Genomic DNA, 22,589 nt, shown 5'->3' with positions numbered 1-22,589 from the left:
CAGAAAATTTAGTTTTCATGCACAAAGAGATGTCCTTTCAGTACTTTGAAGAATTCAAACTATAGTTTTTTAGTCTTCACTCATTATCTAGTAAATGAAAGCTAAGTGAATTTAGGAAATCCTTTCTTTCTCTACTAATCTCAGATTTCAAGATGAGCTTTTACTGAAAAATTCTGCTTTAAATATCAAAACTGAATATTTACTTTTTATAAAATTTTCCCTTAAATATTTTCCAGTTCAACCTTTAACATTCAACCAACACACCCCAAGGCAGAAAATGTAATTACATAAAATGTCAAAGGAAAAAAGCACATTGACATAGTTTAGAACTGTTCAAAGTGGATGAGATGGATGAGACCAGCATGCATTTTTTCAGAATTGCAAAATCATGTATCATAGCTTCATAATAGAGAAGCTTCTTGTCAAATCCAGAAATGGGATTTTATAAAAGTTTCACGGAATCGATAACAGTCAGAATGAATCTCTGTCCCAGTAAAAATCAAATAAAAAACTACCAACTAATTGTCCATGCTTTGGGAGCTTACAGGAGAAATTTATTATTTCCTCTGGTTATGACCATTAACCAATTTCAGTGAAAACAGAGTTTAGCACCGTACCCAGAATATAATTACTGCTCAAAAACATTTGTTGTGTAAATCAACTAAAACATTTCTTTATCCCTGAGAGAACTATTGTTTGAAAAACTTAAATATCTAATGGAACCACATGCCCCTGTTATATAGGACTGTACCAAGCAAGCTACAACAATCGTTCTGGTAGTAACAGCAAGTGTCCCTCAAAGCAACACTAATGTAATGATAGTTTTCAATGATTTAATCCTTTCATTTCCTTACAGGTGTAAGATTGTCACAAAACCTAAACTTGATCAATTTTATCACAACTAATAAATAATGAGTTTTCTGTAGATAATATTCATGTCATCTCTCATTTTAGGTAACCAAAGAATAGCTTTAAATGAAATTTACTTTTACCTAATTTTTGGCTTCCATTATAATTAACCCATTTTGAGAATTTAAGACATGATTCATTACTGAGTTATCTGTTCACAAATGATAAATTTTTATTGAAAAAAGATTTTTTTCTAGGGATAGTCACATTCCTACTCCAAGAATTATCCATTCACTAGAAAACATTAGCTAAAACTACATGTAATTGTTATTTTGTATATCATAATCAAGTCTATACAAAGTACTGTACTTAGAAATTATCAACATACTTAACATACTCTATTAAAATCATCAACTTTCTCAAGGGATATAAATAAATAGGCCTTATCAAAAGTCAGTATTAAATTTGCAAGGCTATTTTAACATGTTACAGTAAGCTAATGATTTAAGGGGGCTTCCAGTCCAATTTAACTCAAAGTTTCGAGGACAAGGGGTGATGTATTTAACTCAGCTTATTGTAAAGAATTTTCAAATACTTAAACTAGCATTTAAACTGGAAATTTTATGCAGATCATCCAGGATATCTGGAAGCCAAATATAGGAGAATGATCAATAAGGCTTTTGAGTTTGCTTATTCAATGTGCCACACTGTAGTAAACACAGATAGCAATGTTGAATTTTTTAAGATGTGTCTATTCAAAATTCACTGCAGACTTAACTATGCAAATAAGAATATGTTATATTATACATCTTCATGTTATTTTCCCCCTAAAATGTTCAATATTTCCTGGGCAACAGAGATATTTGACCTTTAATTAAGATTAAGGGTTTTAGATGATAAAAGTACAAACAGATCCAGAGCTATTTCTTTGCAAACATGTATTATCAAATTAACAGATTTTTTTAATCTATACGTTTTGAAAATCAGAACCATCATACAGTAGTTGATAATGGTATAACTAGCCTATTATACATATACATATTTATAAAATTTATAAAAGTATATATATATATACACACACACCCTGTGAGGCTGGCTTTGTCTCTATGCAAGACAGTACCGGTGGAGAGTGGCTTATCTAGATATAAACTGAACCTAGGAATTTTGGCTCCAAAGCCTTTAAACCATCACACTCCTCTACCTAGGTCATCTTCAGTTTTACTGTTTGTTTCTATCTCCATAACCAGGAATTAAATACAAATCTCATGCAATTACATCAGGCCTTTCCTAATATATACTGATATAGTTTATGGTATTCATCATGTTTTGTAGATTTTAATAGCTACCTGTACATAGGAATCTCTCCTAGCAAACAATAATACTGTATACACATGGTACATACCAAGTGTAATGGGTGACACAAAGAGGCAACAGGCACAAGCTTTATGTAAATTATACACAAATTTGCTGAATAAATTAAGATTCAGTAAATAATCAATGCACTTTTTCTCAATGTGTTAAATGGGACCATGGCTATTTTCTGAGACAAGTTCCTGTTCCATCCCCGTTTATTCCCTTAGTATAAACCTGGGCACAAGAAGACTGAGTACATAGTAAGCCTATATCCTAGTGAGGCGTATTTAATTTCATGACAGGCTATCAGCACTTTTCTATGTTTAGTTGTACATCAAACACACAGGTCCCCTTCCCTGGCAACATAGCAAAACTGCACTTTATATTCTTGACATGAAATATAGCCTTGATCTTTCTGATCACCATTTTTTCTTAAAGCTTGATTGCAAGAAATGATACATATGCCAGACACAAATACATTCTTTTCCTGTCCCTTATTCAGAGAATTTTGCTTTTTCTAGGGTTCAGCCCTTCACTTTGTTTACAATCCCCACCATCTCAGACTTTCTTGCTTCTAGAAGTAGGTATGTGACTTAATTCAAATGACTGAAAGAGGAATTATAAGATATAACAGGTTGGACTCTTGGAAATATTTTTCAAAAGGACAGAGTAAGATTGCATCTTTCTGCATTCTTCTTCCTGCGTAAACATGATACATTGACGGTGCGGGGGAAAAAGTCTGTGGCTGAATGGGTGAAAAGCACATGCTAAAGGTTGCAGAGCAAGAGCACAGTGCTGCTGAGGAACTGCGGTCTCATCTCGCTCACACTCTGTTACATGAATAGTGCTCCTTGTCTGACCCCATGATGGTAAGTGTCCATACTTCCAGCTGAATGGAATTCTAACTCATAAAGTATTCATAAAAGATTGCTTAAAGCCACGTTTAAGGCAATCTGTGGCCCATAGAATACCTTTCAATAAAGATATTGGGATCTGCAAGTTAATAAGGACCTTATTTATGTGACTGCACCATAGAAACCTCAGAATTAAGAGATATACATTTTGTTAGATTCTATCCTTAGATCAAGCTAATCAGAAAGCTGCTTAGATAAGTAACATTGTTTTCTTGCCTTGTAGAATTTTCCTCGCGGATTTGCTTTGTATTCGCTTGCATTTTGAGTCCCTACAACAATTACTCAGTTGAAACTTAATGCCATGTTTTTCATAAAGATGTTGGTGACATCGTTCATCTCTCCGTTTTCAATTCCAACCGTAACGATGCCTAGTCTCATGAATTGTGTGGTTTTATTTCTCGGACACTGTAATTCACTTTCCTTGCTTTTGCCACCAAGAGGTACAATACTAATCACTTCTAATGACTATGGATCCCGGACTTGATGATATATATTTTATATACTAATCTTAACTCTAACTTTATACTGTCATCTTAATTTTATTTTTGGTCATTTTCTGGTTTTATATCAGTCCATTATTAAGGTTTCATTCATAAAGTAAGGCTGGTTATACAGAACAAAGCATACTCTATACCGCAGACTATCATGAACAAGTGAGCAGAAGCCTTTATTACTTCCAGCAGTGGGCTGGTGTTTGGATAGCAAAACTATTCTCTGTAATAGCCATACAGATTGCACAAATAATAGCATTCTTTCCCTTTCTGGTCTATCAGTCTTCTCCAGGATCTCCAGGAGTCAGTTTCCTACTGATAAAAAGGATAATGAACTGCACATTTTCTAATAATTTGTTAAAGAAATGGTCTTTGTTTTTGAGTCTTCCCTCTCCATGTTAAGGACCTCAACAGTATCTCAGAAAAAGTGTTTATTTCACTCCACATACAGTATCCTAATAATTAGGTATGCAGCTTAGGAAATCCAAACCAACAATTCCTTTTACCTTTAAGCCAGCTTTCTGAATTGCTTAGACAATAATCTCCAAATGTTTCAGGCATTTTTCCATGACTGAGCTAAAAACAATCAAGCCATCAATACGTGTTATTCCAAAGGATCTAATTTGAGGCCATGAATAATCCTTAATTTATTTGAAACTAACAACAGTATTTTTTAACACCCTTGAATTAACTCACCAGACTTTTCCAGAACATACCAGTTTATGGTCAAAACATGAAATAAGCCTTGTGCAAAAATGATTGTTACCTAGTTTTGTATTCAATAGGAATATGCCATAATTAGTACAATCCTCCATTAATTTAATTACAGTAAATTGACATTTTAAAGATAAACAGCGAAATACCCTTTGTTTCAAGAAACTCCTTACAGAAACAAATATACTTATTATTAACAATTTTTAAAAGCAATATTTTAAAACAAAAATGCATGAATAATTATGGATAGGTAAGTGGTTAATATTATGCTCCTTTAACTCAGTACCAGCTTCCAGAATATTCCATTATTGGAAAAGGAGAAAATATCTCAAGAAAATGGCAGTGGCAAAGCTTAAACTGAACAATTCTCTAATTTCAAGAGTTTAATCTTTTTTTTCATTCCCCAGGTATTTTGTTAGTTTCAGTACTACTTTTACAAAATTTTAAAAAAAAAAAAAAGGCCCCAAATTCTATCAGCTTGGGTCTTCTCAGCATAGAGATAATATTAGATTTGAAAACAGCATTTATTTTCCTGTAATCAGTTAAGGCCACCTGAACTCAGCAGCAAAGAGGGAAATCCATAGGGGTTTTAATAAAGAAAAAAATCAGTTCCAACTACAGAAGTTCACTAAATACTCCTGAAATAATTAAGTTAATCCATTTAGTAAACACAGTGCTGTCTCGGTGTGATACTTCTTGCTCTTCCATTCGGCACTCTGGAAGCCAGGTGTTATTTTCCTTGCTTTCAGAGACCATCTCTCATGACCTCTCTGTCTCTTTATCATACTGAGTGAATCTTACTCAAATTCAATTTTTGATCATTTAAGGCAAGGAAGGTTTTAGAGAAGGGTTTGGCTGACACATACTTTTCCATCAAGTGTAAAAACCTCGGGTGGCTCATTTGTATTATAGAGCAAGCTCATCATCTGGTGCATCCACTTTCAAAGTCCATTTGTTTTATATAAAAAATTATTTTTCAGGGGCGCCTGGGTGGTTCAGTCGGTTAAGCGTCCGACTTTGGCTCTGGTCGTGATCTCACGGTTCGTGGGTTGGAGCCCCGCGTCGGGCTCTGTGCTGACAGCTAGCTCAGAGCCTGGAGCCTGCTTCAGATTCTGTATCTACCTCTCTCTGACCCTCCCCTGCTCACACTGCTTCTCTCTCTCTCTCTCTCTCAGAAATAAATTTAAAAAAATTATTTTTCATTATACAAAGTGAAGAAGATATTGTCTCTGAAAAATCAAAGACAGAAGTCACTTTTGGAGGTCAGCATCATGGCTGTGTGAACCATTCCATTTTTTCCTCTCTCCTTTGATTTTCAGTTAATTGGACATCCATTACTGACCCTATTGCTTCTGCACATTAGAACAAAAGATCTAGGATTTTTTACCCACCTGCACATCCAAAAGTGGGCAGACAGGACCTTGTGTGGGCCATGGATTCAAGGGAGTTGGTGAACCTGCACTACCCCAATTCAACACAATCAGGATAAAGAGAATGGATAGAATAAAAAACTGGATGGATGTCCATGGAAGGTAGAGAATTTGCAGAGGTCCTGTTTTCCATCAGTGAGAAATAAAGACAAATTTTAAGGCAGGGGAGACAGAACTTGCCAAGTCAGCATTGGGATGTGGGGAGCATCAAAGACTACCTCTCCGACAGAGGAGATGGAAAGCAGAAGTGACAAATGACCACCCAGTTGCCAAATTGATTGGGTCACAGATAAAGGGATCCATTTCTCTCCAGAAGCACCTGAATTGCTAAGGGAAGACCTCTAGGAGGAGAGTGAAAAAGGCAGACAAGATTATCAAAGGGCACTGAAGGAACATAGTTCTTGATGTTTGCTTCAGGATTTCAGCAGATCTGTCATGAACCTTTGGGAGTGCCTCACTTGAATATCTCCCTACTGGGCCAGTGGGCACCTCCCAAAACCCCAGATGCTAAGTATACATCTTTCCCACCTCTGCAACTAGCTCCCCCAGCAGGAGAAACCACAAGGTTGAGTAATAGCCACCTTCTAATATGCAAAAGAAAGGCTTCTAAAGTGCCAGCCTGTTGAATTGTAAGAGAGAAAGTAAACCTAAATCTTTATCTGAGAAAGGTTTTTGTTACTCTGCAAGTGAGTGGTTGAACATCATGAAAAATCAAGGAAATAGGTGTCACATAAAAAGAAAATAATTCCCCAACAACTTAACTCAAAGGCATGGAATATTGCAATCTACTGATAAAGAATTCAAAATAGCTGTCATAAAGAAATTCAATAAGCTACCAAAAAGAAAAAAAAATCAGAAATAATACTGGTAAAGAACTCCTGCTGTTGATTAAGGAGACTTAAACTGCTAAAAAGAACCAAACAGAATTCTGGAGTTGGAAAATACAATGGCAGCATAGGTAACAGTGCAAGCCAGATAGAAGAAAGAATAAGTGACTTGAAGGATAGATATATAAAAATCAGTCTGAAGAAGAGAATAGGGTTTTTTTAAAAACTGTTCATTTAGAAACCTATCAAATTCACTTTGAATAGCTTTGAAGTCAATACAAGAATAATCAGTATACCAGAAGAAGAGAGGGAGAAGTGAGCAGAGAGTTTCCTTAAAGAAATAATAGCCAAGCATTTCTTAAACCTTGGGAAGGAACTGTACAGAAAATCCACAGAGTTAATACAACACCCTATTCTTACAAGGCACAAAGACCTCTCCAAGACCTATTATAATGAAGCTGTCAAAAAGAAAGAAACTTAAAGGCAGCCAGAGGAAAAAAGAAATCTACAAAGGAACCCTGATTAGTCTATTAGCAGATTTCTCAGCAGAAACTCTATAGGTCGGAAGATAATGGAATGGCATATTCAAAGTGTTGAAAAATAAAGATTGCCAGCCAAGAATGCTTTATCTGTCAAAGTTAACCTTCAGGTACAAAGATATAAAGGCTGTTCTAGACAAAAGCTGAGAGAGTTCACCACTATTAGAACTGCTTTGCAATAAATGCTGTAAGGAATTCTTCACAGTGAAATGAAAAGATGTTAGTCAGGCAAGATATGGAAATAACCCAAGTGTCTATCCATGGATGGATGGATAAAGAAGAGGTGTAATATGTCTATATGAAGGAATATTACTCAGGCATAAAAAAGCCTGAAATCTTGCCATTTGCAATGACATGGAGAAATCTAGACGCTATAATGCTAAGTAAAATAAGTTAGAAAAATGTGGAATTTAAGAAGCCAAACAAATGAACAAAGAAAAAAATGAGACAAACCAAAAAACAGACTTTTAAATATAGAGAACTAATTGTTGGCTACCATAGGGGAGGTAGTTGGATGGATGGGCAAAGGGGATTAAGAGTATACTTATCGGGATAACTGGGATAGCTCAGTCAGTTAGGTGTCCAACTTCAGCTTAGGTCATGATTCACAGTTGGTGAGTTCAAGGCCCAAGTCAGGCTCTGTGCTGACAGCTCAGAGCCTGGAGCCTGCTTCTGATCCTGTGAATCCCTCTCTCTCTCTCTCTCTCTCTCTCTCTCTCTCTCTCTGCCCCTTCCCCCACTCTCACTCTTTCTCTCAAAAATAAATAAAAAGATTTTTAAAAATACACTTATCATGATGAGAACTAACTAATGTATAGAATTGTTGAATCACTATATTGTACTCCTGAAACTAATGCTTTACATTAATTATATTGGAATTAAAGAAAATTGCTATTCAGGGACATGAAAACATACAGAAGTGTACAACATTCTGGTAAAAGTGAAAAATAGAATTAGAAAACTGTAACTTTACTAGAATGATGTGTTCACAAATTATAGTATAAAAATTAAAGGGAAAGAACATTAAAAATGACTATAGCTCTGTAATTTGTTAATGAATTCACAGCATAAAGAGCTAAATTGTGACATCAAAAATAAAAAAAAGTTGAGGAGCAAAAGGGCAGAGATCTTATGGCAAATGAAGATAAATTGCTTTCAGCATACAATGGACATTTTATCTATGAGTTTTTTGGGTTTTTTTTTTTTTTTTGGTGTTTTATTTTTGAGAGAGAGAGACAGAGTACAAGCAGGGGAGGGGCAGAGAGAGAGGGAGACAGAATCGGAAGCAGGCTCCAGGCTCTGAGCTGTCAGCACAGAGCCCCACTTGGGGATTGGACTCACGAATGTGAGATCATGACCTGAGCCAAAGCTGGTTGCTTAACCGACTGAGCCACCGAGGCACCCCTATGAGATCTTTTATGTAAGCCACATGGAAACTGTAAAGCAAAAATCTAGAGTAGATTTGTGAAACATAAAAAAAGTACTCTTGTGGAAAACCACCAATGTACAAAGATAGTTAGAAACAGAGGGAACAGAAACAATGAAGATACAAACAACCAGGTAGCAACTGACAAGGTGGCAGAAAGTCCTTAGATATCAATAATCACTCTAGATGTAAATGGAAAGTAGAATGGTTTTTACTAGAGGATAGGCGTTAGGGGATAGGACGCATGCTGTTGAAGCGTACAAACTTTCAACAAATAGTAAATAAGTCCTAGAGATCCAGGGCACAGTATAGTGAATAGAGACAAAAATGTTGTATTATAATCACCAAACTTGCTAAAAGAAAGACTAGATCTTACTGATTCTTACCTCTAAAATGAAAGGATAATTATGTAATGCGATAGAGGTGCTAATTATCTCTACAATAGCAATCATAACAATCCATAAATGTATCAAATTAACATGTACACTTTAAATCTATACATTGTATGTCAAATATATTTCAGTAATAAAGTCATTTGTCTTGTGTGAATTAAAAAAAAACATTTAGTTCTTATTTTGCATGTGGAAGTTTCATTTTTAACTTTTAACAAAGCGCGAATGAGCAAAAGTTGCTCACACAACATTACCATCCAGCAGACTTTGTAATATATAGAATTTTACATTGTTTACCTTCCTTTAAATTTTAGAGGAGTAGTTACAGATAACTAATACTTATTCCTAATGTTGAATAATATTTATGGCCTCAGAATTATTAGATATTTAGAAGTAGAACTATTTCAAGCTAATTATTTTATATACAAGAACTCCAAGAATAGTAATTTCTAATGATATATCAAGTCTTTTTTTCCTCCTTCAGGTAAGGGCTGAGAATAGAATCATTATGTCGTGTTATCCACTTCAGGATCCTCCTCCTACACATTGGAATATCTCAGCACTACCCGGGGTAAATACATCATAACTTATGATTAGAAACCATTGATTAAATTTGATAGTTTTTGGGGTATGTGTGTGTGGATTAAAGGGTTGCTGACAACTGATTACTTAAGTAATTACTGATGTAGTTTGGTTTAGGTTGCCCGTTTTGCTATTTGTTTTCTATTGGTGCCATCTGTTCATCGTTTTCCTGTATTCTACCTTCTAGTATTATTTATTATTCCATATAATCTTTTATATTTTACTTTATCTTTTCTATTGGCTTGATAGCAATACTTTAAAATTAATTTTTAATTGGTAACTCTGGAAATTTCATCATTTCATCATATACCCTTGTTATTACAGTACAATTTAATTGCTTCTCTGCCTTTTGGCTAAGATCAAGTGTAATACAGTACAATTTAATATAGAAAGGTATCTTGCAATAGTTTTTTTTTTTTTTAACCTACTGCCCTTCATGCCATTATTGTCCTACTTTTTACTTTTCCCAATCAGATCAGAAAAAAAGAAGTGAAGTTGGCTTAAGGGAGTAATGGGATTCAAGCAGACCAACATTTGCATTCTAGGAGTCCTAGAAGGAGAACAGAGTCAGAAAGGGGCAGAAAATTTACTTAAATAATAGCTACGAACTCCCCTAATATAAAGAAGGAAGCAGACATCCAGATCCAGGAAGCCCAGAGAGTTCCACAAAAAGTTGAATCAAATTAGACCCACACCAAGACACATTATAATTAAAGAGGTAATCTTAAAAACAGCAAGAGAAAAAACTTTTTTTTTTTTTTTTAGCCGAAAATCTATGGGTAGGAAGGAATGGAATCATTTATTTAAAGTACTGAAAGACAAAACACTGCCAACCAAGAATAGTCTACTCAGCAAAGTTGTCCCTCAGAACTGCTGGAGAGAGAACAAGTTTTCCTGACAAGCAGAAGCTAAAGGGGTTCCTCACTGGAATGGGCTTAAAAGAAATGATAGACTTCTATAAGCAGATACGAAAGGGCACTAATTAGTAACAGGAAAACACATGACGGTACAGTAAAACCTTGAATTGCAATTAACTTGTTGTGCAAGTGTTCCACAAGACTAGCAAACATTTCTAATAAATTTTAATTTAATAAACAAGTGATGTCTTGCAATATTAGTATGGGATGCTCAACATCATTCGATCAGTGTGTGCAATGAATCGAAGAACTGAGCCAATGGTCCTTCTCTCTCTCACTCGCTGTGAGATTGTGGGTGATTGTCTCCCATGCTCAGATGCTCAGTTCAGGCCGTGGTGTTGGCAGAAATCAGTGATTTTTCAGAACACTGGAAAGTGCCCACAACTGGCACGACTGTATTTTTCTCACTTCAAAGCACCTATGGACAGTCCTTTGCTCTTCCATACAGGAGTAAGCTTAGGAAAGCTTTGCTTCATTCTAGGTCAGGCTCCCTCTACAGATGTAGACTCTTTCTGCTGTCTTTTTTCCAGTGACATTAAGTGCAGTATATGACAAGAGTTTGTTAAAGTGTATACAATGGCCCGTGTGCAGAAAAAAGCTGAAAGGTGGTAAGGAGATGATTATGGTGGAAGGTAAGAAGCAAATCATTGAGAAATTCAAAGAGGCATGTGAGTAGCCAAAATTAAAAGATTATTTAAGAAGTTTATATCTGCATCTCATCTGCAGAGGAAAATAAAGAAGGTAGAGGAATCTCTCACTTCAAATGAGATTAGGGAGATGTGGAAAATAGTGCAAAATTTTGTAGAAAAGCACCACCTGAATAAGGCTGTAACAGTGTGAGCAATGAATATGTTTAAGAACAATGCAGTGTCACATATCCATGAAGTCCTCAAAAAGAGGCAAAAGCAAGTGTCATTGGATAGGTTTCTTGATAAAGTTGCACAAAAAAGAAAAGATTCCATTGAGCCAATAGGTAGCAGTGATTCCATTAGTGATAATGAAAGTTGTCCTACACAATAAACCTCCTCTCTCCTGTCTCCCTCACATCAGCCACAAAGGTTTTCACAGATAAGTGCAGGTAAATTTGTGTATTTTTCTTTACATTTTGTATTTTCTTTATTATTTAGTATTACAGTACTGTAATCATTTTTATATGACTATTTTTGGGTTGTAGAACAAATCATCTAAATTTCCATTATTTCTTATGGGAAAATTCACTTTGATATACAAGTGCTTTGGATTACAAGCATTATTCTGGTATGAATTATATAGTACAACCTTGGTTTGCAAGCATAATCTTATGGGAAAAGGGAAACAGATAACAAAATTTGGAATAACATAAGGTTGTAAAGGTAGTGGTTAGTCACTTATAAAGGTAATATAAAGGTTAGACAACAAAAGTAGTAAAAATAAGTAATCTACAATAATTTGTTAAGGGCTACAATATGAAAACTATAAACTATGACATCAATGACATAAATTTTGGGTGTGGGTGGTGAAAAAAAGGTAGGACTTTATAATACATTCAAACTTAAGGTGTTATCAACTTATGGTAACCACAAAACAAAAACCTATAGTAACCACACAAAATATTCTAAGCAGAACTCTAAAGAAAAATCACCAAATCACAAGGAAAGAGAGCAAGAGAAAATTAACAGAAAGACTAAGAAACATCCAGAACATCATTAACAAAATGGCAATAAGTACATATCAAAAACCACTTTAAATGTAAATGGACTAAATTCTTCAATAAAAAGACATAGTTGTTGGATGGATTTTAAAAAAAGACTCATCTGCTGCCTAAAAAGACTCACCTCAGATGTAAGGAATTATATAGGCTGGAAATGACAGGAAGGAAAAGGATATTCTACATAGATGTAAACCAACAGAAACCTTTGGTAGCTATACTTATGTCAGAAAAAAATATAAACCTTAAGACAAAAAAATGCACTGAGAGACAAAGATAATTATATAATAATAAAGGGGTCAATCCAACAAGGGTTTATAATATTTATAGGTATGTATGTACACAATATAGGAGAACTTTAATATATAAAACAAATATTAACTGACCTAAAAGGAGAAATAGGCAGCAATACAATAATAGAGGACTTCAATACCCCACTTTTACCAATGGATAGATAATTGAGGCAAAAAATCAGTAAGGAAACATTGGCTTTAAAAATCACTTTAGACCAGATGGTCTTAACAGACATACACAGAACATTCTATCCAAAAGCAATAGAATAGACATTCTTCTCAAGTGCACATGGAAAATTCTCCAGGATAAAACTGATATTAATCCACCAGGCAAGTCTTAGCCAATTTAAGATTGAAATTATATTAAGGATCTTTCCAGACCACAATGGTATAAAAATAGAGATTAATTATAAAGAGAAAACTGGAAAATTTACAAATATGTGGTTAAAAACAGCATGCTAGGGAACAACCAATGAGTAAAAGAATCAAAAGAGATATAAAGAAAACTATCTTGAGACAAAATAAAATAGAAAAAAACAAAACTCAATGGAATATAGCACAAGCAGTTCTACTGGGGAAGTTCATTGTAATAAACGCCTATATAAGAAAACAAGAAAAATCTTAAATATACAACCTAACCTCACACCTCAAGTAACTAGAAAAGGAAGAACAAAGTTAATAGAAAGAAATAAAGAACAGCATGGAAATAAAGAAATAGAGACTGCACAGACAATAGAAAAGATCAATGAAACTAAGAGGTGTGTTGTTTTTTTTTAATGTAGACTAAGTTGGCAAACCTTTAGCTAAGTACTCAGCAAGAAAAAAAAGAAACATTATAGCAGAAACAACATATATACAAAAGGATCATGAGAATACTATCAATTATATACCAGTAAATTGGACAGCTTAGAAGAAATTGATAAATTTCTAGTAAAATACAACCTACCAAGATAATCAGGAAGAAAAATTGAGGGGCCCGTGGGTCTCAGTCAGTTAAGCATCTGACTTCAGCTCAGGTCATGATCTCACAGTTCATGAGTTCAGGCCCCAAGTTAGGCTCTGTGCTGACAGCTCAGAGCCTGGAGCATGCTTTGGAATCTGTGACTCTTTCACTCTCTGCCCCTCCCCCACTCATGCTCGGCCTCTGTCTCTCAAAAAATAAATGTTAAAACATTTTTAAGAAAATATAAATTGTTTACTAGTATGAAGATTGAATTGGTAATCAAAAACCTGTGAAAAAAGAAAGAAAAATGTAGGACCAAATGGCTTCACTGGTGAATTCTACCAAACATTTAAAGAAGAATTAATAATAATTCATCTCAAACTCTTCCATTTCTGAACTCATTTTATAAATAAAATTTTTAAGTGACACTGTTTAGAATCAGTGTGTGTGTGTTTTAAAATTTTTATTGTTTTTATTTGTTTATTTTGAGAGAGAGAGAGGGAAAAAGCACAAGGAGGGGAGGAACAGAGACAGAGGGAGAGAAAGAATTCCAAGCAGGCTCTGCATCATCAGAGCTGAGCCAAAAGTGGGGGCTTGAACTCACAAACTGTGAAATCATGACTTGAGTTAAAATCAATAGTCAGACGCTTAACCAAGCCACCCAGGCACCCCAGAAGAGAACATTTCTGAGACAGCACTACCCTAATACCAAAACCAGTTAAGGACACTACAAGTAAAGAAAATTATAGGTCAATATCCCTGATGAACATTGATACAAAAATCCTCAAGAAAATATTAGCAAACTGATTTCAATAGAACATTAAAAGGATAATATACCATTATTAAGTGGTTATTCCAAGAATGGAAAGGTATTTTCATATTTGAAAATCAATGTGATACACTATAACAATGTGAAGCATAAAAATATTACCATCTCAACAGCTATATAAAAACATTTGACAAAATTCAACATCCATTTATGATAAAAACTATCAACAAAGTGGGTATAGGAGTGCACACCTCAACTTAATAAAGGCCATAGAAGATAAACCCATACTAACATTATACTCAATGGTGAAAGGCTAAAAGCTTTTCCCTTGAGAGCAAGACTGAGGATGTCCACTTTTGCCACCTTTATTCAACATACTATCAGAAGTCCTAGCCAGAGCAATTAGGCAAGAAAGAGCAATAAAAGTCTGTCTCTCTCTCTCTCAAAAATAAAATAAACATTAAAAATTATTTAATAAGAAAAGAATCTTATTTACATTTGCAACAAAAAGAATATCTAAGAATAAATTTAACCAAGGAGGTGAAAGATGTGTTCATGGAAAAGTATAAGAAACTGATCATAGAAATTGAAGACACAAATAAGTGGAAAGATTTTCCATGCTTGTATATTGGAAGGATTAGTATTGTTAAAATGTCCATCCTACCCAAAGCAATCTACAGGTTTAATGCAATTCCTATCAAAATTCTAATGGCATTTTTCACAGAAATAGAAAAATCAAGGAAGGAAAAGGATATAGCAGATGCAAAGACCACAAATAGCTTGGCATGTGTAAATAAGAAAAAGAAAGTCCCAGTACCTGGAACCCAGAAAAAGGAGATGATTGGTAGAATGGAACAGGTGCAAGGCAGATTCACCTTATAGGCCAAGGTGAAAATCTGGTTTTGATCTGAAATGTAAGAACTCATTACAGGTTTCTTTTACTTTATGTTTTTGTTTTAACAGAGTTATGATTTTATTTCAGTGTTAGGGGTACCTGAGTGTCTCAGTTAAGCTTCTGACTCTTGATCTCGGCTCAGGTCATGATCTCAGTTTATGAGATCTGTCTGTGCTGACAGTTTGGAGGCTCCTTAGGATATTCTCTCTCTCTCTCTCTCTCTGGCCGACCCCCACTTATGCTCTCTCTACCCTCCTCAAAATAATCAAATAAAGCATTTTTAAAAAGATATAATTTTAGGTTCAGCCTATAAAGAATGTCTTGTAAGAAAACAAGCATGGGAATAGAGATATCAGAGTTCAGTTTAAAGATGATATGGATTTGGACTAGCACAATGACAGTGAAGATGGAAAGAAGTGAGCCAACTTAAGACAAAGTTTAGAAATAGAACAATCATGATCTATTGGTAAATTAAATATGGATATGAAGCCAAGAGAAATAAAGAAAAATCCAGGGTGTTTGACTTGGAAGATAAGTCCTAGAACATTACGGAGCATTACAATGTATTATCAAAATGCTACATTTCTTTCCACTAATTATATCATACAGTTATTTTCCTGACACTGCAGAGACAGTAAAACACAATGTAAAGGAGCAATTAATTATGATTCAGAAGACTTTGGTAACTTACTTGCTGTACAAGGCTTTCTCTCAAGCCAAAAGTTATGAAAATAACTATGTAATGATTCTGAGAATTAAATGAGATACCATAGGCAAAAGTAATCCATATAATACCTTATACATAGTATTTGTTCAGTGTATGTTACTTAAATCTAAATATAGACACATTCTGGTAAGTTTAATCAATGATAGAAGATATCCTGGTACCCTTAGATTAATTTTTTAACCTTTTTATCTCAGAGATAGAGGCTGAGAAACAGGCTATTCTGAAAACTCATGCATTTATTTTTTTAAGTTTATTTGTTTATTTTGAGATTAAGAGAGATAGGGAGACAGAATCCCAAGCAGGCTCCACGCTGTCAGCACATAGCCCAGTTCAGGACTCAAACTTATGAACTGTGTGAGATCATGATCTGAGCCGAAACCAAGAGGCAGACACTCAACTGACTGGGCAATCCAGGAGCCCCTATCTGTTTCATTAAAGGTTTCTTCAGATATTAATCTTGTCAAGTTTAATGTCAAATTTATTTATACTTAAAGAAGATAAGTTCTAGTTGTTACTGGCATATTTTCTAAAATATGTCACAAACAAAACTGTCAATAGAGGGTATAAGAAAGGCATTGAATAACCTGACATGAGATTTTTTAGGAGTAAACTCCATCTCAGGTCTTTCTTATGATGTATGCAAGACAACTAAATCTTTCTGAACTGAGGCTTTCAAAATGGTAGCAGATGAGCAGAATTAGAATAGATGGTCTTTTAAGCCATATTTATGTCAAAACTCTAGGAGAGAATATGCTACATTTCTTGCTGATAATAGTTAATCAGATGATGAGATTATATACACAAAAACCCTTTGTCAATTCTAAAGTGTTAATTCCTTCTGCAAATGTTTATTGAGCATTTGCTATGTCCCTTACCAACCATCTACATCTTAGAGCTAACAGTCTAGTTGTAGGTAAACAACCAATAATTGAATTAATGAATCACCAAGCAACAAAAATACATGTAATATTTGAATTAATGATCAAAAAAACACAAGATAATTATTAATGGCCAAAGAGAAAATAAACAAGAAGATGCAAGAAATGGATAGTAACTTGGACTGAATGGGTTACTTAAAGTCAATGTAGGCCCTACTAAGGAAATATCATTGCAACTGGAACTTGATAGATAAAAGTGAGTCAGCCTTGTTACAATAAAAAGGTAGAGTTCCAAAGCTACATCATAACAACAAATACAAATCTCTAAACTAAGAATACAGTTAGATTGTTGGAGGAAAATATGCTAAAATGGACAGAGAAGAAGAAACAGGGTAGAGAATAATATAAGAAAAGGCAAGAGGGCAGGCAGGGGCCAGATTACTTATGACTGTGGAGGCTATAAAAAGTGGTTTGGATTTTCTTAAAGCAAGACAGAAAATGATTAGAATATATTAAACAATATAACTACATATCTCAAAATAACTATTGGTACAAATGAAAGATTAGAGACAAGTAGATCATTTGCAAGGCTGGCAATCATGAACATAGTAATCCAAGAGAAGATGAAAAGTCAAAGTTTGGGAAATATACTGAAAGGAAAGTAGACAGGAACTGATGATGGAGTAGATGTACAGAGAAGTCAATAGTGATTCCTATCTAAGTATATACACCTATATTATATATATATACATATATGTATACATATATATACATACATCATATATAATACATATATATTAGGAACTGAATCAATGATGGCATCATTTACTGAGATGTAGAAGGTTTGGACAGGAGCGAGATGAAAACAGAGTTCTGTCTGAGACAAATGAAGTTTAGAATGCCTACTACACATCTCTATGGAGTTACTGAAAAGATAAGATAGTCGTGTGTGTGCTAGTAATGTATCCAAGGAATACAGGAGTGCTGATGCATAGGAGCATATGTACCCTAATGTTCATAGCAGCACTTTCAACAATAGCCAAATCATGGAAAGAGCCTAAGTGTCCATCAACTGACGAATGGATCAAGAAGATGTGGTTTATCTATACAATGGAATGCTACATGGCAATGAGAAAGAATAAAATCTGGCCATTTGTAGCAACTAACATCCTCCAGTGGATGGAACTGGAGGGTGTTATGCTGAGTGAAAGTCAGGCAGAGAAAGACAGATACCATATGTTTTCACTTACAAGTGGATCAAGAGAAATTTAATGGAGGACCATGGGGGAGGAGAAGGGGAAAATAGTTGGGGAGAGGGAGGGAGGCAAACCATGAGAGACTCTTGAATGCTGAGAACTGAGGGCTATTGGGGGTGGGGGAGACGGAAAGGGGGGTGATGGGCATGGAGGAGGGCACTTGTTGGGATGGGCCCTGGGTGTTATATGGAAACCAACTTGACAATAAACTATGAAAGAAAAAAAGATAGTCAAGTGTGTTATTTTTAAACTCAGAGATTGGGGCTGAATGTATCAACTTGATAGTCATGAGCATAGATGGTATTAAAGTCATAGGATTTCATCAGATTATGTAAATAGAGGGTATGGACACAAAAATTATGGTGAGAATTTCTAATCTGAGAAACAAAAATTGACCACTAAATTTATCAAAATGGAAGACATTAGAAATTTTTATAAAAGAAATTTTAGTAGACCGATGGGCAAAGAGTTTAACTGAAGTGGATTGAAATGAGAAAAGTAGAAGGAATGTATCTAGAATACATGTTTGAAAAAGTAGAGAAATGAGGGAAGGGAGCTATATAAATATCTGAGGGCTGGGATTTATTTTTAAGAAGAGACTACAATTTTTATGTTGATGGGAATTTTTAGATAGAAGAGATGTAACTGATTATGAGAAGAACTAAACTATAAATAACCACAGAAGCAAAACCCTTGAGTAGACCACAGGCAATGGATGTCATGACCAAGAGGAGAAAATTGCCTTCCATGGGGCACAGAGTTTCACTGGAAACTCTTTCACAGGAAAGAAGGGAAGATACAAGGGTACAGATGGTAAGTGGATCAAGGCCTACTCACAAATATATCCATCTCAACCTCCTTCCTCTAGAAGAGTTAGCTGTGTGTAGTGTATGCTGTGAAGTTCTGTTGACTTGATTTAAATCACAGCTCAGTGTGATTAAGGAAAAGCCCTTATCTGTGCCTCAGTCTCTTCATCCCTAAAATGGGGATATTAGTAGTACCTACCTCAAAGTTTTAAGACCCATAGCTGACAGGAAATGCCACATAAATGTTACTATTGTAGTTGTCATTACTAATAGTATGTCACTGTTATTTTACTATATCCAGCATTCTAGACGGCCACTTGAGTGTCTAGATACCTGCCTACCAGGTACCTCAAGGACAGCATGTCTGTAACTAACTATGTAATATCCTAAACTTGCTCATGCAAACCCAAAGGAAGTGTATTCCTGAAGCAGATCCTAGGTTATATTTGTCTGGATTTATTTACTTTTTCTTTACTCTTTTATCTTCTCTGTATTTCATCAGCAGTAATAAATGTTATACTTCTAAATTGCATTTTAAAATTTGAAATACTATTCTTTAAATTCTGTAAGCTAATTTGTTGTAAAAACATAGCGCAACATCAATTCAGAAAACATTTAGATTGTTCCCTTTTTCCCATCCATATTCATTTCAAACATCCTAATTATCTTCTTGAAGTACTTTTAGTTTTAACAAAATTATGTTTATATTTCATTTTTTGGCACAGAAATCAACTTACAAATGATAAGCCTAAATTGGAATTGGTCAATTTCCAATTATTCTAATTGATTTTATTGGAAATTTTAAAAAATATTTGGTAGAAAATGTTCTAAGTTTTCTTTTAGCTATCAGAACATAAAATGATTTTCATTTTCTTTCTCTTCAATGAAATATAATTAAAACGATAATATTCTCAACTGGGGGGAAATCATTCAATTAAAAAACAATCTGCTTTATTAAGTTATAATTTAATTTCAGGTTTCATTACATGCAGCTGCATTAAAACACACTTCAGCATTTCTGTTTTCAAGATATGTACAGAAATACTTCAGATTGTCAAGGATGTCACATTGTTTTAGTAAAGGCATGAGTAGTCTTGGGAAATGAAATGTTACCACCCAAATTGTAAGCTATAATAATTCCTATCAGCAGTTAATGATCTGTAACAAAAATGGATATATAAAAGAATCAAACCTTGTAATGAAATATTCCATAGGGAGAATATGAGGAAAATGTACTGAGGGGTTATTAAAGTCAATATTTAATTGGGTAGTTACTGTTGCACATAAATTTGTATTTCCTTTAAAAAACTGCTGGAGAGGTAGTTTCTCTGTATTTGATAGTTTTTAATAAAAAAAAAAGCAAATAGAATCAATGGTTTGTACATAATAAATGTACTATACCTTGAATCGTGCGTTATATAGACTCCCAAAACAAAGTTTTCATTCATTTTAATTACTGAGTGTCATGTTGAGTCTCCATAATAGAAAGTGTTTCAAATATATTTAATCTAGAATATTTCATGTATTTACAACACTAGAAGATAGAAGAAATGTATTCTCTCACCTTATTGTTGACATAAACCCCTTTTTATATGGTAAGCTTTTAAGGAAACCAAGTAAAAACAATTTAAAAGCATTCGTAAATCTAAGGATATTACACATATATTATCTAATGCCCTTTGCACTGCATGTCAAAAAGGACCATTTCTTTCACAAAACAAAATTAGGGGAACAAATAAACTAAGTTCAACCATATGAAACTCCCAATCTTTGATCACTTTTTATTTGCAAACATATGTTTTATGATTCAACTTAATAATCAGTTTTATATGTGAGAGATACCTACAAGGAGTTAATTTGCCAGTTGTGATTAAGAGTAGGTATAATCTAGAGAAGAAACTGAAGGGTGCTGTGGGGAGAGGGGTTAGATGAGGGACAGGCATTAATGAGAGCACTTTCTGGGATGAACACTGGGTGTCATAAGTAGGGGGATGAATCACTGGGTTCTACTCCTAAAGCCAAGACTACACTGTATTTTTTAAAATTTTGTTTATGCTTGTTTATTTTTGAGATAGAGAGCAACAGAACACAAGTGGGGCAGGGGCAGAGAGAGAGGGAGACACAGTATCTGAAGCAGCTCCAGGCCCTGAGCCATCAGCACAGGGCCTGACATGGGCCTGGAACCCACAAACCGTGAAATCATGACCTGAGCCAAAGTGGGACACTTAACTCACTAAGCCACCAGGCGCCCCGTGTGACTACACTGTATTTTAAGTAAATTGAATTTAAATTAAAAAAAAAAGAATACTAAATTTTGTATAAAAAAAAAACCCTCCAGTTTTTAAATACCTAATATCTCCACATGCATCTAACTTTTAACTTTATTAATTCACTTTTAGGTAATCATGTGTAAAAAAAGAATAAAAAAATTTTTTATCAAGATGAACTTGAACATTCAATTTTGATTCTATATGAGAAACAATAATTTATAACTACTTAAATTTTGTGTCTATTTTAAAGTGCATTTATCCCACCACCCCGCCCCCACTTTCACCTAATCACATCTTCAGAACTTTCCAAAGTCCATGTGCCACCTTAGAAGCTTCACATTAAATGTCAGAATGTCTACTGTCTACCACATTGGCTTTTTAATACAAGCTTGATATTATCTAATTAGTGAAAACTTTATCTTCTGGGAAATGAAATTGTGTGAAGCTCAGTGATTATAAAACTGCTGCCTAATAGGTCCTCAGTCTCAAGCTGCTGTCTAATAGGCCCTCAGTCTCAAGGAACTTGTTACTGGAGCCATTACTCGAGTGCTTGATTTTCTCTTGTAACTTTTCCCAGTGCCCGTCTATGATCTTGGAAAATCAGAGGAAACTCTGTACAGCGAGACCAGCAACTGTGGTTCAACAAGAATCAGTGAAAGGTCAGCAGCTTCAGTCCTATCTTTTAGATTTGCATACATTAAATACAAAATTCAATACTTAAGGCTAAGCGGAAAAAGAGCGTTGAGAGTGTAACAATGCTACCTCCACAACTTTCCTATATATGCTTAAGTAGCTTCAGTGACAGGTCTTACCTGTTCTTATCACACACAGGAAAAATCCTTGACCCCAAATTCATAAGAAACGTTTTGGTTCACTAAATGGCAGAGTTGGTTTTTATTCACCAAGATTCAGTCAGAAAAATCAGGGGGTAATTCTGTAATTAATACATGCCTGAAATTAAACATCCAGTATCATCTCAAAGGCAAAGTTCGGTCTCTTCACGAGTAGATAATGTTTTTCTGTTTATAAAATGCTTTTACCGATTATTTCATTTTACCATTAGTAACGTCTAAGGCACATAATATCCCACTTTACTGTTGAGGAAAAGTACGCCTAGGTGGATTAGCTTTGCCCAAGGTGATACAGCAAATAGCAGAAACAAAACTAAAATTCTTGGGGCTCCTGGGTGGCTCAATTGGTTAAGCATCAGATTGCGGCTCAGGTCATGATCTCCCAGTTCCTTAGTTTGAGCTCCGTGCTGACAGCTCAGAGCCTGGAGCCACTTCAGATTCTGTGTGGCTATCTCTCTCTGCCTCTCCCCCACTTGTGCTCTGCCTCTCTCTGTCTCCCTCCCCCTCTCTCAAAAACAAATACTAATAAAATTTTTTAAAAATTCTTACTGACTGCATACACATTTCTCTTTTATATCAAGGACTTTTTTTTTATACATGTAATATTATATTGGTTTTGGGTCCACGACATAGTGATTGACAATTCTATATGTCACTCAGTGCTCACAATAGGTGTAGCTATCATCCGTCACCGTACGTTATACAATATTTTTGACTATGTTCCCTATGCTGCACTTGTCATCTCCGTGATTTATTTATAACAAGAAGTTTGTAGCTCAC

The sequence above is a fragment of the Crocuta crocuta genome, unplaced genomic scaffold (assembly GCF_008692635.1).
Source record: "Crocuta crocuta isolate KB4526 unplaced genomic scaffold, BGI_CrCroc_1.0 scaffold163, whole genome shotgun sequence".
Classification (NCBI taxonomy): Eukaryota; Metazoa; Chordata; class Mammalia; order Carnivora; family Hyaenidae; genus Crocuta; species Crocuta crocuta.
Note: the sequence above shows the minus strand (reverse complement) of the source record.